This window comes from Xyrauchen texanus, chromosome 43, assembly GCF_025860055.1.
Source record: "Xyrauchen texanus isolate HMW12.3.18 chromosome 43, RBS_HiC_50CHRs, whole genome shotgun sequence".
NCBI lineage: Eukaryota > Metazoa > Chordata > Actinopteri > Cypriniformes > Catostomidae > Xyrauchen > Xyrauchen texanus.
In genome coordinates, this window is record NC_068318.1 from 20381411 (window position 1) to 20406997 (window position 25587).

General features: G+C 40.5%; 1 long non-coding RNA gene across 5 annotated transcripts in view; it reads right to left on the reverse strand.

Annotated features, from left to right (window-relative positions):
* Window positions 1-13223, reverse strand: part of LOC127635557 (uncharacterized) — a 34594-nt gene extending 21371 nt beyond the window's left edge. For all 5 annotated transcript variants that reach the window (XR_007969491.1, XR_007969489.1, XR_007969487.1 and 2 more), the window contains exon 1: window positions 13020-13223. This is a non-coding gene — a long non-coding RNA (uncharacterized LOC127635557). The remainder of the gene's footprint in view (window positions 1-13019) is intronic.
* Between the last annotated feature and the right edge of the window lie 12364 nt (window positions 13224-25587).

A 25587-nucleotide genomic window follows, 5' to 3' on the forward strand; every position in this document is an offset into this window, starting at 1 on the left:
CACACACACACACACACACACACACACACACACACACAGCTGATGATCAACATTAAGCTTGTCCCAACAAATCGGGAAGAGTACAATGTTTGAATTGAAGATGGGATGCTCCAACACAGAATTCACATGCTTCTACTTGTACACACATACACACACTGGGCCTTTCACTCTGTAAACAGATGTGGTCCTTTCAGGTGTCGTTTGTTTATGGCTGAATGATTGTTTAACAGGGTGTAAGAGAGGAGTGCCCTCTGACACATATTCTACAAACAAGCAAGTGTAGAATGATGCAATTCAACACTGAAAAAGCCTTTTGCAATAGGGCAGGGCCCTGACTTCCGGTACAAAGTAGGGCAAAACCAGCAGAACTAACCAGGCCAGCAAAATACCAGAGAAGCTCCTCTTATCACTGCATTAATACCGGCAGCTCATCTCCACTCAGGAATACATCAGGGAGTCCGAATCATCAAAGCTATCATACCAAACTGTCATTCGTGTTCTAAGGTTTTCATAAAGGACTTAATGAGTCAGAGCATTCCTGATATTGAGCAATGGCCAGAACTTCCTCAAATCTATTGTGTTTGTGATGATTACACAACAATGCAAGCGATTCTGGTGAGGTACGGTTTCTACCTAAGAGAGGATTTGTCGCAACTGCCTGTTACGCCAATCGGGGTGGGGGGAGATGTTGTAATTCAGTGATTAAATATTCCATTTTAAAAGAATTGTAAGAGTGAGAAAGGCAGAAATATGTAGGCTCCCTTCTACCACATCGCAAAAGAACATACTATCTGTATTATTGTGAGCTGTTGCATGCATTAGAATGATATTAACACTTGAGCTTTTAAAATTAATTTTCAGGTCTCCCATTGTCTTGAAAGACACTTTATTTTTTGGACACTAAGAAGTAAAAAGAGAATGTATGACTGTTCTAAAAATCTAAGCATAAACCCAAGTTTTACTTGCTTTAATTGTCAGAAAAGCACTATATAAATGTAACATTAATTCAAAATGGTTTGGTGTAGTGAAAATGACGCACAACTATGGACAGTAATTTTGTAAAAATTGATAGAAAACATTTTAACAAACAATATATATAATGTAGTTTGTATTTATTTCACTCTTTGCTTTGGTTATCATAGCTGACCACTTGACTTGACTTGACTTGAATTCTAATCATGTAATCAGTTGTATTTTTATAATGGATTTCCATAGTTTAATATTGGACGACCGGGTCTGGGACAAGGCTAAATCAGTAAAAATATACACAGAGAAGGCATTTAAAAAGTACCAAAAATAAATGACGAAGGCTTGCTAAAAAGTTTCCAAGTCAGTTTTTAATGTGTAACTTCATATAACAAAAATAAAAATAAAAATTCCAATACAAATCAACCCTTGGGACAAGAAAGTGTCTGAAGTTGAAAAAACACCTGAATGTATCATTTATCTATACTTTAAAGCAACCTTAAGAAACAAAACAGGTATATGAGAACAATTAGACATTTTCACGTAACAAATTACATGAATATAAATGTTTTATTTTAAGATTTTAGGTTTAAAAATAAAAATGTTTAAGCAAATGTTTTTATACATAGTTTATATAAGCAGTTTATTTATAATTCAGGTGCGGTAACTCATAAGTATTTCTGTAAAGTTTTTTTTATCATATTTTAGCTTGCTAAATGGGGTTTGACAATTTCTGTCAAATTTTTCATGTAGTATCACTCATTTAAAATAATAAAATCTGCATTTATAATAGTTATACAAAGCATAGAAATACAAATGTTTAAAATAGTTTAGCAGTAGCTTAGAATAGCAAGTTTCGCATCTGCTGTATGGAGTTTAAGAGCAGATTCATAGGTGGTAGATTAAATGAATCCCTGACACACTGAGAAACTGAGAATCAGACTTGACTCTTAAACTGAGTGGGAGTCCATAACTAACTAGCATTAACAAGACTAAAGGAGGGGAGAAGGAGGAAATCAGTGAAGAAAAGGGGAGTGAATTATGGAAGAATGGGAGGAAAAAGAGAGTTGGTGGAATAACGGCATCTACACAGAGAGCCGTTTACCCTCCTGATGTTCCACGACGAAAAAAAAAGTTCAATTATGTCAGCAGCTGTGCAGTCTATAAAATGGCGTAATACTTGTCTTTTTTTCTCCACAATAGCTGTCTGCAACAAACAGAGGCCCAGAGGCCTAAGCCATGGGATAATGGAAAGAAAATAGCGGACATTCTTGTGGCAGCCCGCAGAAACTGGGGGCTGTGCTATAAAGAAAGGCGAGATCACTAGTAAAGTGTACACACATTCAAACAGAAGATGCAGCCAACTCCGCCACATGGGAGGGAAAGAGCTGGTGTCTGGTAACCCTCAGTTATGTTCTCTGGACTGGCAACTGACTGTTTTCAAACTGCTGGGCTCGTGCAACAACTGTTGTGTAATGAAAAATGAAAGTGATCTGATAAATTATTACTGCTCTGAGAATACTTCTCTCATAGGTCTGATTGTTTGTTTGTGTAATTCATCTCAAGGAAAAATTATTAATTTTTTTTTTTAAATACACTGCATGCAAAAATTTTAAATATAAATAACTTTATAATAACTATAATTAGTCATTCAAACATTAAATAACTGTTAACAGATTAGTAATATAAATCTATCTAAAAATATATGTGCATTTTCACATTTATATATGTGTTTTTATTTTCATATATATATATAAAGGTAAAAATACATTTAAGTTCAAAATACTGAATCAACCTACATTATTTATACCTACAAAAGTAAGGTCAGATCAACTTCACAGTTTGACTTTAAAGTGTAAAAATGTCTGTAAATGTAATTAATTAAAGTTAAAATAAAGTGTTAACAAAGCAGAATTTTGATATAGGTTTAAGAAGAAAAGTTTAGAAAATTGCAGATGTACAGTTGAAGTCAGAAGTTTACATACACTTAGGTTGACATCATTAAAACTCATTTTTTAACCACTCCACAGATTTAATATTAGAAAACTATAATTTTGGCAAGCTGTTTAGGACATCTACTTTGTGCATGACAAAAGTAATTTTTCCAACACTTGTTTACAGACAAATTGTTTCACTTTGAATTGACTATCACAATTATAGTGGGTCAGACATTTACATACCCTTAGTTAACTGTGCCTTTAAGCAGCTTGGAAAATTCCAGAAAATTATGTCACACCCTTTCCACCTGAAGGTACCACGTTCATCTGTAAAAAAAATAGTACGCAAGCATAAACACCATGGTACCATGCAGCCATCATTCTGCTCAGGAAGGTGATGCATTCTGCCTCCTAGAGATGAACATAGTTTGCATATCAACCCAGAACAACAGCAAAGGACCTTGTGAAGATGCTGGAGGAAACAAATAGACAAGTATCTATATCCACAGTAAAATGAGTCCTATATCGACATGACCTGAAAGGCTGCTCAGCAAGGAAGAAACCACTGCTCCAAAACTGCCATAAAAAAAGCCAGACTACAGTTTGCAAGTGCACACGGGGACAAAGATCTTACTTTTTGTTGAAATTTCCTCTGGTCTGATGAAACAAAAATGTATAATGACCAACGTTATATTTGGAAGAAAAAGAGTGAGGCTTGCAATCCGAAGAACACCATCCCAACCGTGAACCCTGGGGTTGCAGCATCATGTTGTGGGGGGGCTTTGCTGCAGGAGGGACTGGTGCACTTCACAAAATAGATGGCATCATGAGGCAGGAAAATATGTGGACATATTGAAGCAACATCTCAAGACATCAGCCATGAAGTTAAAGCTCAGTCGCAATTGGGTCTTCCAAATGAACAATGACACCAAAGCATACCTCCAAATTTGTGGCAAAATGGCTTAAGGACAACAAAGTCAAGGTGTTGGAGTGGCCGTTACAAAGCCCTGACCTCAATCTGATAGAACATTTGTGGGCAGAACTGAAAAAGCGTGTGCAAGCAAGGAGGTCTACAAACATGACTCAGTTACACCGGTTCTGTCTGGAGGAATGGGCCAAAATTCCAGCAACTTATTGTGAGAGCATTTTGGGATGGCTTCCCAAAAAGTTTCACCCAAGTTAAACAATTTAAAGGCAATGCTACCAAATACTAACAAAGTGTATGTAAACTTCTGACCCACTGGGAATGTGATGAAAGAAATAAAAGCTGAAAAATATCATTCTCTCTAAAATTACTCTGATATTTCACATTCTTAAAATAAACGAGTGATCCTAACTGATCAGGAAATGTTTTCTACATTTAAATGTCAGGAATTGTGGAAAAACTGAGTTTAAATGTATTTGGCTAAGGTGTGTAAACTTCTGACTTCCACTGTAATTACTTGATGTAAATTGTCATATTGAATCAACAAAACTCTTTAAACTTCTCAGGGGATATCAACCAATGAATGGCTTGCTAACAACCCATAAATTGTCTCTACTGTATATACTGTATTCAGCTGGTTAGGAGAAAAAAATGTAGATAAAAAAAAAATAAACAGTTTGTCAATTTGTGAGCTAATGGTTTTTATCATTTTGTTATTTTAACTTATTTTTGCATGATGTGAGCAAGTCATCTGTAGACGGAGGATAAACAATCCCTGAAGACGTGGGATGTTCAATCTGTGTTACAGACAGTGTGTATTTGTGTGTGTTTGAGGAGTTGACTATGAGACAGCATCCCCTGGGTTGAAATAATGTGTGGTTGGGTGTGGGGGCTCGGTGACTGTGTGTATGTGTATATATGTGGGGTTAGTCCATGATTTATCAATGTAGGAATTTTAACCACATTAGCTCATTCTGGTTTCTCCACCCTCTCCAATGCCACCGGAACACACATGCATGCGGCCCAAAGACAAAGAGGTGAAGTTATTAAATGAAAAAGGCCATAAACTGAATGTAATTGTCATTCTGTTACTGACAAAACATGAAAAACAAATAAACACAAAGTGCACTGATCGACTAGCAAAAGAGATTTGAAATTTACACATATGGGCCATTCCTGCATTATGTATCACACTATGAGCTCTGTAACTAATGCCAGTGTTGAACTTCAAGGAAGTTTGTCTATTAAAGGTTATACAAGACTTTCAGAAATATGCAAAAAAAAATTGCTAATACTCGCTCATGTTTGTGCTGTTGTTTTCCTACCAAAAATGATGTCACTTCCTGGAGGATGATGTCATTAAGGAACTGGCTTTGATATGATAAAAGGCTCACAGGACGTAAGGTGATATTGACGACATAGGAAAAACCTATAAATGATAACCAATGAAAACAATGTTTCCAAGATAACATGCTTTGTTCAAAACATTTTGATTAGAGAAAGGAAAAAATAAATAAGAAACACCCGGAATATTTCTTAATAAATTGGCAGGTTTATTTATGTTAGTGCATAGCACACAGGCACATGGAAAAATAGCAACAATATCTCAAACCAAAGTAGAAATGAATTAAAGTTCACCACTGTGTTGACTTTACTGTGATATTGTGAGAAAATAAAGCTAATTAGATTTCCATCTTTTTAAACTGTTAGTATTGTTTAGTTTAGTATTCGATGGGGACATAAAAATGTACTACATAACAGGAATGACCCATGTAGTCTTACATTCTGATTCTGGTCCTTTATAAAAGCTCTTGCATGGTTTAGCTCCTTCTCCTATTACAGATTTTATAACACAAAGAATAACACGTAGATCCACCAGATCTATTGTTAGAGGGGACTGTGAAGTACCTATGCGAAGGTCAGCTTTTTGACAGTCCAGTTTTGCTGTAAGAGCAAGTCGGACATGAAATATTTGACCAGTTCATTTAAGGAATTGTAAAACATATCACTCATTCATATGCACTTTAAAATCACGGTTAAAAGAAAATTAACGGTGTGATCATACTCCATTAATGCCATCAAATGTGAATCAAATATGCTTTCAAAATATTGGCATCTTTTGTGTATATACAGTATACTGTATATGATAATATTTTGTGCTGTTTATTTCCACATGGGTTTTAAGGATTGTATCAGGGTTTTTTTTATGTAATATCTGCCCTTTTAAATTTGTATCTATGTGCCTTTTTGATGGAATACCTGCCCATGGATACAAATTTTAAAATGAGCTGTAATAGCTTAACTGGCACACATACATGAATGTTTATTGATGTACACTGTCCCTGTAAATCTATATTGAATAAAAAATATTAAAATAAAAAAACATAAAGAAAACTGATGTCAAGGGCTAATCTAAAGTTTCAGGACAATTAAAGGCCTTGTAATTTAATACAGCAGTTGTTTTGATCTGTCAGGAGAGTAGGGAGTGTCCTATTCTAAAGACGTCAAACAGACACCAGTGTCTCTATAATTCATAATCTATTGGCTTCAAAATTGCTGACTACAAATATCCAAATTATCTAGGCATTGGTTACATTGTTCCATCTCCAAACAAATATTTTTGGACAACTGTTGATTTGCAGGTGACGTCAGAAAAAAAAAGAATGCTGCAGAAAGAAGACTAAAATGTATTGACAAAGAATGATGCGACATTCATAGGATTGGATATTTCAACTAAATGTCATACAAATAAAAAAACATAATTTTTTTTAGCAAATAATTCTTTATAAGACTGGATTAAGTCTTCATTAAGCCTCACATTATACTTGAGTGTGTGTGATTGTTGCTGTATGAGATATGTCTAACATTGGCAAAATCCAGTAACCGATTATGTATTTTTATGACTAAAAATCTCAGCAAAATGAACAAATGGAAATTCGTATACAACAGATATACGCATGCACAAAGACACACATACAAGCACAAAAAGGCTATTTACAAATTCCTCTTTGATTGAGTTTTTCGGCAACGAGTCAGTCACGGGATGCTTGTTGTGTCATTGACCTTCTGGTGAATGAGTTGGAACAATGAATCAATGAAAATAATGTTCCATTGATAACTTCACCCAGAAAATGAAAAGAGCTTTTGTGCACGAACATGGACAGAGGTGTCGCGTGAAAAACAAGCTATTTAAACATCAAGAGTTACTTTCTCTCCATCAGTACAAGAAGGATATGAAAGGATGAACTGAAATTCAAGGAAAATGATAACAGTATCAGAGATCAGTTGCAAGAAACCCCTTAAGTTAAGAAAACCCTTAGTTAGAATTGTAAGACTATTGTTACTAAGGGTTTTCCAAACTTCAGGTGTTTTTGTAACCGGCTGTAGGTATGAAGACACATCTTGGTGCCTCACATCATTACATCTGTCACCTTTAGCACCGAAGAAACATGTCTGCACGCAAACTCACACCTGTCACATCACTTGTATGAATTGGCTGTTTCCTTTGTGTGTCTTGAATGTGGTTTCAGAGCCCCAAGCAGGTACAGATCTGACTCACAGCTCAAACCCGCCCACAACCCAAAATGACACACACGATTAGAGGGTCATTGTTTGGAGAGTTAAGGGACAGGGAGGGGAGATGAGAATGACTGTGTATTTGTGTGCACCTGGCCAATGGGCTTCAAGTTTAGGGTTGCTGGTGATATAGTATTGCTTAATAGAATAGAGTATAATAGAGTATAGTATAGTATGGCACGTTGAGGAATGGTGTTGTGGTGAGAAGCCTAAGTAACCTGTGTGTGTGTGTGTGTGTGTGTGTGTGTGTGTGTGTGTGTGTGTGTGTGTGTGTGTGTGTGTGTGATGTCCCCAAAAGAGAAAGTTAGTTTGAGAAATTAATTATTATTTAGTTTTATTCTAAAAATACATAATGTTTTCTTTTAGTGGTATGTTTGGGTTAGTAGTAATTTGAAAACAATCATTTACCCAACCTGTGTATTTCTGCCTAAAAGTTTTTGTCATTGTGAGAGAATAGTTTTCTTATAATTAATACAGCGACAAATAGAATCTGAAATCTAAAAACATTTGTTATGTAAACAAGTCTCAGAGTATGAGACAATGGAACAACAATGTGCCAAATGTAAAATTCTCAAAACAACAAAATTAATAAATACAAACCTACATTCTCTTGAACCTTTCTCTGTATTATATTATTTAAAGACACTATAAAAATAGAAACTTCTGTATAAAAATATTTTAAGGTTTCAAAAGCTCATAACATGTTATGCTTTTTTCTGAGTGAGATTCACTTTTCGGAGACATACAAAATTCAGATCCAATTTAAAATCATAATATCATGGTATGCTGTCCCAACTATGACATTTATATATTCATAGTTGGTGACAGTTTCAGAGTGCTCAAGGGTATAATTTCAATTTTATTTCAGGAGCTTTGGCACATTTGGCATAATTTGTGTGAACTTCACAAACTCTTAAACTAAATTTGCCATTTCTAAGGCCGATGGAAGGCTTTATATAGAGAAATGCAGTATGATTCCTTTATTGATGGAAGCCAGGTGCGTTATTTCAGAAACACAAGAGGCTTTAAATCAAACTGATTAAATAGACTAACAACCTTTTTCCCTCACATCATTCACAAACGTGATTCAAAGCTGATTATGGCAAAATTACATCGTAGAAATACTCTGAATACTCTGTAAGTAGCTGGAGGAAAACTGTCTCATACACACACACACACACACACACACACACACACACACACACTTGTATAGGGAATATTCTAAATGTTCTAAATATTCATTCAAGTGCAAATGCTAGAATACAACGCCTTCATAATGTTTGTATTCCGAGTTTTGTTGATTTATAGTAAAGTGCTGCAATTTCCAGGGAACAGGGTGATGACAACTACTACTGACAGAAATATATTTAACTCACAGCTGTTGGCAGAACCTCGGTCTCATTCAACAAGGTTCATGAAAATCACTCCTAAAGCAACAAAAAGTAACATGGTAAGTTGTTTTTTTTTTGACAAGGTAAATTGGGAATGCATTTTGTTTTAAATGAACAATGGTTATACTATATTTATTTGAACATGTACCATACTAATAGCATGCTATTTTTGAAGTGCTTTGCAGTAAATATCACCATACCTGTATGTGAATATGTTAATTATTCAGTTCCATGGTATACAGTGGGGTTCAAGTCGAGTCTACATTGAAAATATGTCATTCAAAATGTAACTAAACCTGGAAATGAATAATAATTGAGAAACAAAGAAACGTTATGATAGAAGATGAATAAGAAATATTTAAGAGCAAATGTGTGATAATGACCACGTTAACTGCTTAAAGGTCAGATTCCATTGCTTCCTTTCAAGCACACAAGATGACGTTAGGATAACATGGATCATCAAGTTTAGCAAAAACTAGAGTTTCAGTTCAGCTCAAGTGCATTAAGCGGTCGTTAAAGCAAATGGGAAGCATTCCAAATACTAAGAAAATCAGAAGAAAAAAAAAAACATTTATTCAACATTATATACTTATGCTGATAAAATTATTTGTCATTAAAAATAAGGTATCCAATTAAAACAAATTACAAAACAGAACCATTTTCACAAGTGAACTCAATTGGACTTTTGTACCCGACTGTGTATCATAGTACCATGCCATCTACAGTAACACACTACAGTACTTTTTTGTAAGTGTGATTAATATCACTGTATCAAACTGCAAAATAGATGAATTAATGCTTTTAAAATTTAAAGCAAAGGGACAAAACAAGTCAACGATATTTACAACTTGACTATAATAATGGCCTAGAGCCAGTTCAAAGGTCTGAAAGTGTGCTCAATGGTTGAAGATATAACAAGTGACTTTCCTGCGAGGGGGGGTAGAGTACATGTCGTCCTGTCTCCCACTGAGAGAGACAAAGGGAGATGCTGGGGTCAAACTGTGACTCATGAGAGCAGTCACTTTGAAGCTAAGATACCAGACAAAAGAGCCATCAGAACAAACTCACGAGAGCTTTGTAAAGACCTTTATCAGACGCTTTACACTGTGAGTAATTGTGCTGTGTTCCTCCAACTGGACTGGTGATAGGGTCACCTGTCATTCATTAGAGGCCCATAAAAACTTACAACATCATAAATTTATATTGAACATATTCATCACAATTTTATGTACCCTTTCCATGTTGCTTATGGACTGACAGCACAAGTTGGAAAAAATTACTTCACAAGAGGTTAAATTAACATCAGGTCCTCTTTACATAATTATACCCATCACCCTCTAAAGGATTGACCTAAATATAATAATGATCAAAACACTAACAGTCCTGTTTGTTCCAGAAAATAGATTAAATTGGTTATGAAAATAAGTTGAATGGCATTAAATAAGCTCTTCTAATGAATAAATTCCATGAAGTTCAGGTCATATTTCACTCCAGAATAAAAAAATAAATTAAAAATAATATTTTGCTATAAATATTTATTGCTATTTTTGGAGAATTATAATTATTTACATTGTGACATTTTTTTCATGACAATTAAGCACATTGCCTTAATCAAATTTCCCTTACTGTGTTACAGAAATTAAAATCATCCTGTTTGGAGAATTTTTTTTATAACTAAAATCAGCATAAATTAAATAATGCCATGATGTATTACTTACAAAATGTATTTTAGAATTTTCACAACATATACTTTTTCACATTACAGTAATGAAAACGTGATTTTATTTATTTATTCATTTTACATTACATTTGTAGGCTACAGAGAATTGGGGGATGGGGTGAAAATGTGCTTCATTTCCATAAGAAATAACAGAAAAAATCTTACAACTTGTTCTAGCAACAGGAACATTTTCTTTATGCAAAATACAACTTTTTTTCTTATTCAGGGGTTGAAATGACCATCATTTCTTGACAGTTTTGAATAATAATAATAATAAAAACAATTATAGCTATAAAACTAAAAATATTATAAATATTATATCTCAATTATAGACACAAAATATATAATATACACACAGCTTATATAAGCAAAGAAGTGAAGACCTCACACAACACAAAAATGTGTTCTTTGTCAGGTAATGTTCAAAACATGTCCATCATATGAAATCACAGCAAACCTCCTTTTATAGTTTCAAGCCACTACAGCAACCTATTAATATCTTAATGCAGGGCTCTTACCAGAAACTAACCTTTTGGCTATAAGATAACATCTATAGGCTCTTTAGTGACATCAGCAGCACCAAGAAATCACATTGGTCTATGGTTCCATCTGCTGGACATCAAGTGCAGTTGAAGGAAATAATAGTATAGGGAGGGGCGGAAACAACTAAATTGTAGTCAATTCATAAAATTCTGTGTAATGACTCTGAGCTGTGTATGATGTATGTATAAGTCTGTTATGGAGTATTTGTTTACATATAAATCAGGCAAAGGCAATAAATTCTCATTAATTTATTGATATCTTTGGATGGGGAGGGGGGGGGGGGGGTGATCAATTCATTCACAGATATACTGTAACTGGTCTGATCGGTTTATTTCACTCATAAACTAGCAAGTAAAACAAATACAAAAAATAATCATATCAATTTTCATATTTTAATCCACTGCTCATATTTTGTCAAAATGGCACAAGTTTATCCAACAAGAAATGCCAGAAGTAATCCAAAAGTAATCCAAAATCAATCAGATTAGATTACCTTAAATTGTAATACAATAGATTGTTACAGACAGTAATTTTAATCATATAATTTGTAAGCAGTATCAGATTACAATTCAGAAGTAATCTACAGAGCTACCGATTCAGATTACTTCTGAATTGTAATCTGGTACTGCTTACAAATTATATGGCTAAAATTGCAGTCTGTAATCAGATAAGGCTTTAAGTCACTGTTAATGAAATCCTATGACGTACTGCAAGACCACCGCAGAGTTCCGCTTAATTTATCATTTCCAGGTAAACCTCAATACATCTGAGAGGTCATTGGGTTTAATTGCTCCATGATCACATCTAACCACTAGATGGCGCCAAAGCTCTAACAAGCAAACAATTTTATAACAACATGCCAAACATTTGAAAAAATAAATACAAAATAATTGGTCACAAAACCTCCTCAGATTACATTTAGGGCAGGAATGTCCTCAGATTACATTTAGGGCAGGAAAGTTCTCTTTCCAAGGGAAGTTTCTAGAACATTCTTTCTCTACTTCAGTTCAGCGACAGTGCCAACTACAACATAGCCACTGCGTAGTGAGTGTGTGTGACGCACATGAATATTCAGAGCTTGGTTAGCCCTCCCAGAAACTACCAGATGTTTTGAAGCTTCTATCTGTGACCATGCCAGCACCTGTGTGTAACAACAGAAGCTTGAAGTAAACACATGTGTGACAGGCTGAAAAAGTGAAAGGACAGACTGTCAAGATCTCTGAAAGAGACCTATATATTTGTAAAAATTAATAAATAAAAGGTGGATTCATCAACAAAAACAGTAAAAACACAACTGCTGTGCATTAATTCTTTTTTGACTGGGAATGGAGGGAGAACGAGAGGATGGAAGCGATAGAGTGAAACGAGAGGGGAAAAGAGAGGAAAACAAGATTGAAAAGAGGAGAATGGGGTGGGGGGGGCACAGAGAGAGAGAGAGAGAGAGAGAGAGAGAGAGAGAGAGAGAGAGAGAGAGAGAGAAAGAGAGAGAGGATGTGCGTGCATAAGGGAGGGGTGTGTCCTCAGCTAAACTGCAGGTCAATGGGTTTCATTCCAATTGCCTCGTGAAATGACAACCGATCCCAAACACGGTGCAGTTCAGACACACACAGCATGAACCCAAACACCATATATTATCAACACACACACACACACCTGCGAATCTCAAACACTACTATGTAACCATCTCACAGCAGATACAAACATGCATCCTCTTATATGCGCAAGCACGTGGATTCACTTTCAGTCTCAACAAACTACATTGTTTACATGTGCATAGGCAACAAGGAAGTAACATTTGGGTTACACAACCACTTACACACGAACACACTGGATTGTTACACAAGCTTTTATATATGTGTTACGCTCCAGCAGGAAGATGCATCACAGTCATCACAGAGCACTCATGCAGCACCAGCACCCTAGTCACACTTGCTTATAAAAGCACACACACTGGTTCTTACCAGACAGATGAATAAGGTGTGCATACCAGTTCCCAGTCCAACAGGACAGAACACCAACCAGGAAACAGACCATATACACTTCTTCTCCACGAACAGTACATATGCGAAGAGAGAGAACCACATGTGGCTGAAAGTGAAAGAGGAATGAGAGAAGGAGCTGAGAGGTACAGCTTAAGGGAAGAGAAAGAGAGGTGTAACACAGCAGGGAAGGGGAGAAGGAAATAGACAGAGAGAGAGAGAGAGGGGGGGGGGGGGTGGTCTTGCTGTTGCAGAGAGGGCTGGTCGGAGCTGGATAGGGTACCAGAGTTCAAAGCACTGAGAGAATAAGAGTGTTATTCTGCTACAGCCAGCCAAGTCTTACACAACACCAACCAGGGGCATCAAGTTCTTCCTGCCTCTCTATCTTTCCCTCTCTCCCTCTCTATCTCTCTCTCTCTCTCTCATTCACTCCCTGTCTCATTCTGTTGCTCACAGATTCTTCATTCTTTCCTGTTCTCTCTATTTAATCCACTTCATTTCTGCATCTTTTATTTCATTTCTTTTTTTATCCTCATCACTCTCTATAGGTAAGAACAATTACAAGTCAGAGTCTCAATTGCTTCTCATTACAATGAGATTAACTGGAGAGCAAATGGAGACTCTTGTTTATATTATGTAAGACCTTAGTGATCTCTCACATGTCTCTTCTGGAGTTTCAGAGGAGATCATTCTCAACTCTGTCTCAGACTATGCTCAGATCCCAATGATTGCCAGAATCCCAATGTTTCTGATCCTGAGCTTTCAATATTAAACTTTCTCATTAATTATTTGAAGCACAAATGAGATGTCTTTCATATCTCATTTGTTTCTCCTAGACAGCACTGAGAATAAATAGAGAGCAAAAATGAGACTCATGCTTATGTCTCCTGTTCCTCAGATTTTTCTCTTGAGAAAAAACCCCCAATAATCTCCCTAATAATACTTGAATGCATCTCCTCTAGCCTTGCAATCTCACATGTCTTCAATGGAGTTTCATTGGTGATCTCAACCATGTCTCACACTATGCTCAGAACCCAAAGATTGCCAGAATCCCATATCAAAATTTCTCATCAAAATCTTCTAAACACAAATTATATCTCAATTGTTTCTCCTAGGCAGCAGTTTTCTGTTTCTCAGATGCTGCTCTTTAGAAAAAGACCTAGTTATATCTCACATCTCCTCTGGAGTTTCAGAGGAGATCTCGACAATGTCTCAAACTGTGCTCAGTCACCAAACACCGGCAGAGTTTGCAATCAAATCTGAGATTTCAATATGACATTATCAAAATCTTCCTAGCATGAATGACATATATTTAATATCTCTATTGCTTCTCCTACAGAGCAATGAGATTAAATGGAAAGCAAATGAAGACTCTTCCGTCTCCTGTTTCTCTGATATTATTCTTGAGAAGAGATTGCCAGTCTTTAAGTTTTCAAAACATGAGATTTCTCATCAAATTATTTCAAGCACAAAAGACATCCTAGACAGTAATGAGACTAAATTGAGACCAAATGGACACTCAAGCATTATTTCCTGTTTCTCAGATTGCTCTTCTGTGAATAACTCCCTTGTAATGTGTCTACACAAGGGTTTTAGAAGAGATCTTCAAGTAATCAATGTCTCAAAGTGTGTTTAGATTTGCCAAGATCCTAAAGTCTGCAACCAAATGTCAGAGATTTCAATATAAATTCAAATATTTCTCATCAAATTCTTCCTAAACCAAATGATCTCAGCTATGCTACCTAAATCAAGTGTATAGCGCTATACTTTTGACAATTATACAATTGTCTCAATTTATGTTTATGTTCATTTCTCCAAAGACATTTTAGGAGAAACTGCTGAGACAAAGTTTACACTTACATGAAACATAAATAAGGACTCAATTAAGTGAAAATACTACGAAAGAGCAAATTTAAGAATAAATTTTTTCCGATCCGGCTGATCTCTCTCTTCCTTCTGTTGGTGAAAGGGGGCAGGTTGTTGTGCACTCATACTCAAACTTGTGGGTTCCGATCATAATGGAAGCATTGGAGGGTTTCTGGAAGAGGGCTAGAGAGCTGCGTCACTGGAATTCCAGGGAAACAGAAGGATAAATAAAGTTCTCTTACGAGAGGTTCTCTCGTATTGCGTAAGCTAGCTTACGCTACGGGAAAGATTCATCTTTTCTGAGATATTGAAGCCAAAAAATTATCCTTAATTTTGTATCCATTGTCAACGCAGTGCGGCAGCTGCAGACCTTGAGCGGGCTAGCTAGCGAGCTCATTGGTTGCTCTGCGGCAACTGCTGCAGCCTATAGATGAGCTTGGGCGAACTCGCATCCAATGAGAGGCGTCTGCGCGCTCATTGCATCAAAGCCCGCCAAAAAGGGCGTGACTAGAGTGCATATAAGCGTAGTTCGTAGGCTGGAACCCTGATTTTCATCTCTTCAGCGAAGCTCTTCGCATCTCTGAACTGGAAGCCGCGTCGCCGTTCGAGGGGCATCTAGCAAACGTGGACAGCGCTCGAAGAAGCCGGCCATCTTCGCCACCTTCAGCCATCCTGCGAGCTACGCCATCCGGCGACGTATCCTTTTTTAGAGCAAGCTAAGTTCCTCAGCGAACTTCACAAAAGAGTATCGAGCGTCTTTTTAAAGATGCCTCGCACTTCCTGCGGCTCATGCCGCGCTCCTCTCAGCGCCGGAGACCGACACATCATCTGGCGCTCTCTGCCTGGGACTGGGGCATGCAGAGCTCGCCCTCGCTGACGGCGGATGCGACCTCTGCGAGGAGCTTCGATGTCGACCCTGCGGGCTCGACTCGAGTATGCAAAACCGAGCTGCCGCGCCTTCTGTTTCGCCAGCGCCGAAGAAGCGCCGCTCCCAAAGGCTGCCGGAACCGGTTTTAGAAGCGACTGTCTCGCCGGAGCCCCTCCCTCGAGCATCGCGTTCACCCTCCCCGCCCCCCCGGGACGCGCAGTTGCCGCCGAGCGGCCGCACTGCTGCCACCTCGGAGAGCGAGGCGGAGGACAAAGGCTGCTGTTCCATCATGGCTTCGGACAGCGAGGAGTGGTCACAAGCCTCCTCAACGACCCAGGAATCCAGCAGGACCCGTGCCGGAGTCGAAGGGGAACTGATACGCCTCCTCACACAGGCCATCGACCGCCTCGGGCTCGAGTGGTCACCGCCCCCTGAGCAGGCTCCCAACAGACTCGACGGCTGTTTTCTTCAAAGCCGTCACCGCTGGCGCCCGCAGCCGGGCCGCTCCCTTCCTGCCGGAACTCCACGCCGAGCTCTCTAAATCGTGGAACGCGCCTCTCTCGGCCAGGACTCGATCCCACGTCTCCACCGCTCTCGCTTCAGTGGACAGCGCCGCCGAGAAGAGCTACTCTTCTATCCCCCCGGTCGAGGATTCGGTAGCAGCACACCTTTGCCCGCCCTCCGCGAGATGGCGGTCTAAACCAGTGCTCCCGTCTAAGGCCTGCAGAACTACTTCCGCCTGTGTTGGCCGCGCCTATTCCGCCGCCGGCCAAGCCGCATCTGCTCTGCATTCCATGGCCGTCTTGCAGATCCTCCAAGCGGACCTTCTTCGGGAGTGGGATGAGAGAGGCAGGCACCCAGAGGCTGTTACAGATCTAAGGAGCGCAATGGACCTCGCCCTTCGCGCCACCAAAGCTGCAGCCCAAGCTATAGGGAAGTGCATGGCCTCGGTGACTGTAACCGAGAGACACCTGTGGCTAACGCTAGCCGACATGGGAGAAACTGAGCGCTCCACGTTCCTCAACGCGCCGCTCTCTCCGTCCGGTCTCTTCGGTTCCGCGGTAAGTGGCATTGTTGACCGTTTTTCGGAAGTCCAGAAAGCCACCCAAGCCATGAATCTCTTCCTGCCTCGCCGCGCTAGCTCCTCTGCAGGCCGCCCATGTAACCAGCCTCCTGCATGAGCATCTTCACAGCGCCCAGCTCAACAAAGCCAGACTTCCCAGCGCCGACAGGGCGGCCGCCCCAGATCGCGCTCAGACAGCCGCCGTAGACCACCGCCCCCCCGCGGGCCTCGGCCTAAGATTGCGCTGAAACCTGAACAACCGAAGTCCTCCTAGCTTTGTTGAACAAACGACAGCTCAGTCCCGCCGCGGCCGGACCAACGTCAAAGCTTCGCCCCCTGTCAGTCCCCTTCTCTCAGGCTACTGCAGTGGTGAATTTAGCAGCCAACAAGCCGGTGACACTACCGCTTGCCTGCACTCAAACGCCGTTTTCACGGCGACCCAAATAAATCTTGTAAAGAGCAAACATGTCTTATGTGTAGAAAATGTGCCCACAACCCTGTGTTCGCCCCTACACACAAGCATAACACATCCCGTGCCCCTATCAGAGCACGCTCTCATAAAGCGGTTACGAACCGCTCGAGCGTCAGAGTCAATGAAGGCCCCACAAATGCGTGCGCGCGCCCATCCTCTGGCCGCTCTGTCACACGATCAGCCCTATGTGTAGAAAACGTGCCCACAATCCAGTGTTCACTTCTGCACACAAGCACTGCATGTCTCGTGTCCCCACCAGAGCACGCTCACATAAAGCGGTTACGAACCGCTCGAGCGCTAGAGTCAATAAATGCGCCCACGAATACGTGCGCGCGCCCAATCTCTGCCCGCTCTGTTACACGGCCAGCAAACATTCCTCTGTGTGTAAGTCCCGTGCCCATGACTATGCTTGCGCATCACGTAACAGATGTGACTCTTTCCCCATTCATTCCAATCGGGAAGTCACTCACAAAACAGCCTGTTCATGCTGTCTGCGAGCAATCATGCATAAACACACTAAACGCGCTCACACATTTTGTTCAGCGCTCTGTGTGCGGCAATCAGAGCGAATTGGCCATTCACCCTCTAGCCTTACGCTTCAAAGCTTGGGAAGCTATTCCAGGGATATCCAAGTGGGTGTTAAGCACAATACAACAGGGCTATTTGCTACAGTTCGATCGCCGCCCTCCTCGCTTCAGAGCTGGCTCGAAACCACTGTGAACACGGAAGCAGCGTGCATGCTTCGTTCAGAAATAGCAAGCCTTCTGTGCAAAAGGGCCATAGAGAAAGTGCCACCCTCTCTGAGCGAGTCGGGGCTTTACAGCCATTATTTTCTTGTTCCCAAGAAAGACGGCGGCCTCAAACCCATATTAGATCTCAGGGTTTTGAACAAGGTGCTTGCAAAAAGACCGTTCAAAATGCTTACAATCAGGAAACTCCTCGCGCATGTGCGCCAGGGGACTGGTTTATTTCTCTCGATCTGAAAGATGCATACTTTCAGATTCAGATAAATCCCCGTCACAGGCCATTCTTGAGATTCACCTTCGACGGCCAGGTTTATCAATACACCGTCCTTCCGTTCGGCCTGTCCTTAGCACCCCGTACTTTCACGAAGTGCATGGATGCGGCGCTCGCACCCCTGCGGAGTCAGGGTTTGCGAATTCTGAACTATTTGGACGACTGGCTGATTATGGCTCAGTCACATTTGGAGCTTCTGTCTCACAGAGCAGTTCTGCTCAGCCATCTGAACAGTTTGGGTCTTGCAGTCAATTGGACCAAGAGCTCACTACAGCCCAGTCAGACAATTTCCTTCCCTGGGATAGAACTAGACTCCGTGGCAATGACGGCTCGCTTATCTACACAGCGCGCGCGCCGTGTTCAACGACTAGCCGCATCTTTTCAGATGAACAGCCTCACGCCTCTGAAGAAATTCCAGAGAGTGCTAGGTTACATGGCCTCAGCCGCAGCAGTACTTCAGCTGGGTTTACTGCACATGCGCCCGCTTCAGCATTGGCTAAGCACCCGCGCATCTCGCCGGGCTTGGGCCACAGGCCGCCAGCCCATCAAGGTGACTCAGACCTGTATTTCAGCTCTGCAGCCTTGGACAGTGGCCGAGTGGTATCAGCGAGGAGTGACAATGGGAGCTGTATCTCGCCGAAAAGTCATCTCGACAGACGCGTCCAACACGGGTTGGGGCTCGGTCTGCGAGGGCTCTCCGGTTTTCGGCCTACGGTCAGTTCAGGAAAAGCTCCTTCACATAAATTGTCTGGAAATGATAGCGGTCGAGTACGCGCTCATGCGCTTTCTCCCGGTCTTTCAGGGTCACCACGTCCTGGTCCGTTCGGACAACAGATCTGTGGTATCCTACCTAAACCGTCAGGGCAGTGTCAGATCCAGGAACCTTTTCCATCTGACGGAACGCATACTGAGTTGGTCCCAGTGCCACCTGCGCTCGCTGAGGGCGACGCACGTGCCAGGCCACCTGAACGACGGCCCGGACAGACTGTCCAGAGACAATATTCCCCCAGGGGAATGGTCCCTGCACACTCAAACAGTCCAGACGTTATGGCACCTATTCGGCAGAGCAGAGATAGACCTCTTTGCGTCACAAGAGAACTCTCACTGCCCGATATTTTTCTCGAAACGCGAGGACACGCTGGCCCAGGACTGGCCCAGGCGCCCGCTTTACACCTTCCCCCCGTCTCGCTATTGCCACAGGTGTTGCCACTCCGCGTTGGGAGAATCAGACATGGTTCCCGGAGCTTACGCAGCTGTCACTGACAGCGCCGTGGCCCATCCCAGTGAGAGCAGATCTCCTCTCTCAAGCTCGCGGCACAATCTGGCATCCCCACCCAGAGCTGGGGCTGCATGCGTGGGTGATCAACGACTACCCGTCGCTCTGCCAGAAGGAGTAATAAATACCATTATACACGCTAGAGCCCCTTCCACAAGAAGACTCTATGCGTCAAAATGGTCTGTGTTCTCAAAATGGTGCACCCACAGAGACCTGGACCCGAGGACATGTGGGGTGTCGTCGCTTCTCGTATTTCTACAAGAGCTGCTGGATAAGGGCAGATCCCCATCCACGCTCAAAGTGTATGTGGCAGCCGTTGCGGCGTTCGCTGAACCACTCCACGGCCAGTCATGGGGAAAAAACTAGCTGGTCATCCGCTTCCTTAGGGGAGCTAGAAGGATGAACCCCCCGCGCCCTCCATCGGTTCCTATCTGGGATCTTTCTATAGTTCTCGAAACTATGAAAGCCCCCCCTTTCGAACCACTTCAATCCGTGGATTTGAAATACCTTTCACTCAAAACCGTTTTCTGACTGCCCTGTCATCAGTCAAGCGTGTGGGAGACCTTCACGCGCTGTCTGTCAGCTGCGTGTCTTGAGTTTGGACCAAGTGACTCCAAGGTCATTTTAAAACCTAGACACGGCTATGTTCCCAAGGTAATCGGTACTCCTTTCAGAGCACAGGTCATTTCCCTATCGGCGCTACCAGCATCCGATAGTGAACGCGACGCCAATCTCCTTTGCCCAGTCAGAGCACTGAGATTGTATACCGGCGCTCCGCCGCTTTCAGGCGCTCTGAGCAGCTTTTCGTTTCGTTCGAGGGCGCACCAAAGGTCTCGTCGCCTCGAAACAGACACTATCTAGATGGATAGTGGACGCTATTGCTGCTGCATACGCGTCAAAAGACCTGCCATGCCCGTTGGGCATTAGGGCTCACTCCACTAGAGGCATGGCATCCTCGTGGGCATGGTCCAGCAGGATTCCCATTCACGACATATGTGTGGCAGCGGGATGGACTTCCCCCTCCACATTTGTCAGATTTTACAATATGGAAGTGCCCGCTCTGCAGGCAAAACTACTAGCGGTTTAATATGCTACAGCTCCCCTGGTGAGCTGCACTGATGGGACACATTCCACACAGACCGGCACCGCCGCTCTGTCGTTCCCTTCCCACTATGTGCTTATATATTACACAAACACTGACCCGCATTCTTGCCGGCCAAATCTTATTTCCCCACTCATAAGGGCTCCCCGGGTTCCCCTTAATTCCCTGGGGCTCATACAGTGGATGCTTGGCGCGCACGGCGTTGACAATGGGTTCCCGTAGCGTAAGCTAGCTTACGCATATCCGAGAGAACCTCTCGTAAGAGAACGTATCGGTTACCTAACGTAACCTCGGTTCTCTCTAGATGAGGGAACAAGTATTGCGTAGCCGGCCGTGCTCGCGCCACGAGCGACTTTTCGCTTCAGTCAATGAAAACCAGGGTTCCAGCCTACGAACTACGCTTATATGCACTCTAGTCACGCCCTTTTGGCGGGCTTTGATGCAGTGAGCGCGCGGACGCCTCTCATTGGATGCGAGTTCGCCCAAGCTCGTCTATAGGCTGCAGCAGTTGCCGCAGAGAAACCAATGAGCTCGCTAGCTAGCCCGCTCAAGGTCTGCAGCTGCCGTACTGCGTTGACAATGGATACAAAATTAAGGATAATTTTTTGGCTTCAATATCTCAGAAAAGATGAATCTTTCCCGTAGCGTAAGCTAGCTTACGCAATACTCGTTCCCTCATCTAGAGAGAACCGAGGTTACGTTAGGTAACCGATACGTTCCTCTGCTCTCTATGCCCACTGGGTTTCAGATCTCTCATTGCCATCATTAAAGTGATAGTTCACCTTTCGTCCATGGAACACAAACGGACATGAAAATAGTAATATGTGAATCTCAGTCATCATTAACTTTCATTGCATCTTTTTTCCATTCAATGAATTTGAATGGTGACTGAGGCTGCCTTTCTCCCAGCATACTCATGGAGAAGTTCTTCACTCAGAGCCCCAAAACATTTCCAAAACAGCTAAGTAATGGTATACTATTTGCAAACATTCAGACACAGGCCACGCCGCTGTGGGAGGCGTTCAGAGGAGCGTTTAAAAATGAGGATGCACAAGACTACTTGTAAAACCTAATGTGACATTAAAATGTGTTAGCAATGACTTCTTGCCTTATTCTGAGTAGAATTCATGCGACACCATTAAAAGATGCTTTTTTTAACCACTCGATGATGATGTAAAGTAATATACTGTATATGCAGTAGACTAGATAATGTGTCATTTGTCATGTTTACATTCTGCTTTTATGACACTAATATGCTAACATGCTATATTGTGTGCCGGATACCGTTTGTTATTGTATTTTTATGATGGCACTGATAAAAAAATGGGTGTAAAAAAGATTGTTAATGGGTAGAACACAGACAAATGAATGATGATAAGGGTGGAAAGTTAGTGCTGGAGAGTTGTATCAAACCACCAAAAATAACTCAAAAACACAATTTTTGTTTTGGACAGACATGGTTCTATATGACATCACACCCAACTATTCCTGAAAGGTTACAGTTGGATTTAGGTGTTTGGTAACTGTGTAGTTTGTATTGAAGGATTTTTATCAAATCTAGGGTTTGAATACACAATTAAACATGTTCTTACATGTCTACATGTTTGTTTGCTCTCACTAAATTGACTTCCATTTGTTTATATGCCCCAAAGGCATATGTAATGTTTCTAAAGAGTGAAGGTAGAAATTGTTTATACAAGGTATAAATTGTGCAGAGTCAAAATTGGTTAAATTATAATGAAAGGAGTTTGTTCTGAAGAGGACATTACGCAACCACTTTCAAAAACAATAAATTACAATAAACCTTGGAAATAAGAATAAAAATATATAACATCTCAGTAGCATAAATTATGGTTTTATAAATGTCAGTGCAAGACTATCTTTATGCACAAAGTGATCTGAGTGTTCCATTACCAGTCTAAAAAGAGCTAGAAAGATTTCATAACTGTTACATAACAGACTGAGCTTCACCTTCTGATGTGCCGACTCAATGGAGACGTCAATAAAGAAGAACAAGGAAAAGCAGCAACAGTGAGAAGACCATTCCTCACCACAAAGCAAGGAGATGGAAGAAATATATGAAGAAAACAATATAACTGCACTTTTAGCCATCTGCTTTAGGCTTTGCTTCTACTTTGGGGTTTTGTGATTAAATAAACAAATTATTTGCAAAGAAGCAACAGAACAATGACAGCAAGGTAAAGCTACATTGATATATAGTATACTATATACAAAAATACAAACAAGGGTTAGGTTTAGGGTTTGTGTGAGGGAACAGACTTTATGGTTAGGTTTAGGTTGGGTTAGGGGTTAAACTAAGGAACATTTTTAATAATATTGTTTATTGTTTAATTTATTTTTCTCTGTGGGAGTAAAACTTGTACGATTCCGCTATTTCTTACCGATTATTACAACTTGTCATGAGAACAGGTTGGTTCTAACTTGATCCACAACAATTAACACATCTTCTAAATTACTGTAGCCTAATCTTTTAATGTTGCTCTATTACACCTACTTTTCTGTACTAGCATTTATCTTTCAGGACAGATTTGAAACTTTGATCTTCTAATGTTACTGTCCCCTTAGGTTAAATAACGTATGCTGTAGTATTCCTCTTGTAAGTCGCTTTAGATAAAAGCATCTGCTACATGAATAAATATAAATGTATTTTTTTTTAACACATATCTCTGGATTAACAAGGCATAATACACACACACCAGTGACAGAGTAACTATCACTATCTGTTTGATATTAAAGATCCAATGAGATCATCATCAGGACAGTGGCTTTTTTTTTTATATAGAAGTCATGTGCGTCAACTGAAAGCTGTAGTTTAGGAAAAGCCAAAGTCAGACGCCTGGTCCGGGAATGTCAGACTTAGTCATTATAAAATCATTTCCACGTAAGTCTACGAGTCATAGCAGCTCGCCTGATGAAATGCTCCCACGCATGCTGAGAGACGACTCAAGTTTCTTGCATAAAAGATGTGTTTTTCCGTGCAAACTCGTCAGTTCAAGTGCAATTAAAGAGTGAAAAATAGACAGGCGGTAAGAAGATAGTGGGCAGAACAAAGTGGGTTTTTGCACTATATGTGTAGTTAGGGTGACACCATGCAAACATTAAAGTGGGCAACTTGAACAGAACATGCTCTCGAAGTGCACGTAGCACACACTCACATTCAGATGTGTGGGAGGAAACCCCGCTGAAGCCCCTGGCTCTAAGTGTTTAACTACTGGTATTACATATCCAAGGCTGTTTCGCAAGAACAGTCTTATTCACCTAAACCCGTTCAAGCCTTTTCAACAGAATGCAAATAAGACCTATTACAATAATCTAAGGGGATTTTAATAAACACAGAGCACACTTGGCAAAGACTCTAACTTGCAGTTAGCTGTCATTCTTAATTTGTGAGAAACTCTGTAGGATATATAACAAGATTGAGATGAGGCCTTGACGTGCTTTATATTGCTCTGTTAATAATGATTCTAAAATGACAATCAATTTCATAGTGAGAAAATCAGGTTGTTTTTCTTTTAATTATTTAGAAGGGGTGATTTTGTAACTTTGCACACTACAGTCCCAATAGAGTGCAACAGTGCCCACACATTTTTCAGCCAACTTGGTTCCAAAATGATTTTTCCCATTCATTTTTCCCATAGGGATATCATTAAATCCTTCATAAAAGTTTCTAAGCCATGAACCACACCAGACTGATCCGTGCAGAATCACAACATTACAAACTTTAATTTGAAGCAAAAAAATATGTAAAAATCAGACAAAAAGTACTTAACAGGTTCTATTCTTGTGAGTGCACAATGAGTAGCGCTACGCACAATGGCCTGCTCTACGTCTTATCCAAAGTTCATGAGAGCGCTCATTCTAAGAACAATTTTTGCACGTGCCACCGCAAAGCACAAGTGTTCGCGCTATCTGTGGGTGTATGCACACAAACTGTGGGTGCATTTTATGTTACTGATTGGCAGAAAGCGCAATTTGCTATTTTCCTGAGAAATAGGTAATTGCGCTAAGATGTTTCAGAACCATGTCCGTTTTCACCGCAAAGTCTAAATTAATTCCTACATTTGCAATTTGGAGATTCCACGAGCAGGTGGTAATACAGCTCATGTCCAAACTCTGATAATATAGTGGAAAATCAAATGATGTACCCGACATTCACTGTTGTAGCCATTTTATGAAAATTCATGAGATTTGTGTTAATCTATCTATAGGTTATGATTAATTTTTCAATTAAAATTATTATGTTTGTATTTAAAATTGTATTTATGATCTAATTTGTATTGGTACTTCCCCACCTGTTGTCGTAGAGTGATTTTTAAGTTACTGCAAAAGGGGCTGGTGGAAGAAGTTGGAGAGGATAAAATGTTTGGATTTGGTGTGATTTTTTTGACCACTTTGCTATTTTGATTATATTTTCATTTAGTTTGAATTATAATTTGAATTAAGAAATATCTTTGGTTTAATTTTTTCGTGTTTCAATAAATGTATAACATTTTTCTAAATCAAAATTTACCGGTGGAAGTGAAGTGCATGCCGATACAATCACTGTTAATATTAGCCATAATTTGTGTGTTAGTATATTAAAAATATTAATAATAGTTTCAGTCTTCTATAATTTAACAGAGCCTACATCAAAATACTATCGAGAATCACAATTTCTTTGTGTTTAAAAGGAGCATGTCACCATAATAGAAATATGCCTATCGTTCAATAAGTTTGCAGTTAATGCACAAAACAAGAATGTAACTCCATATTTATATTCTTCTAATTCATTGCATACAGATACAGTTCCATCAGCAGTCCTGATTAATTAAAGGGATAGTTCGCCCAAAAAAGAAACTTTCTTTCTTCATCAGAACACATTTGAA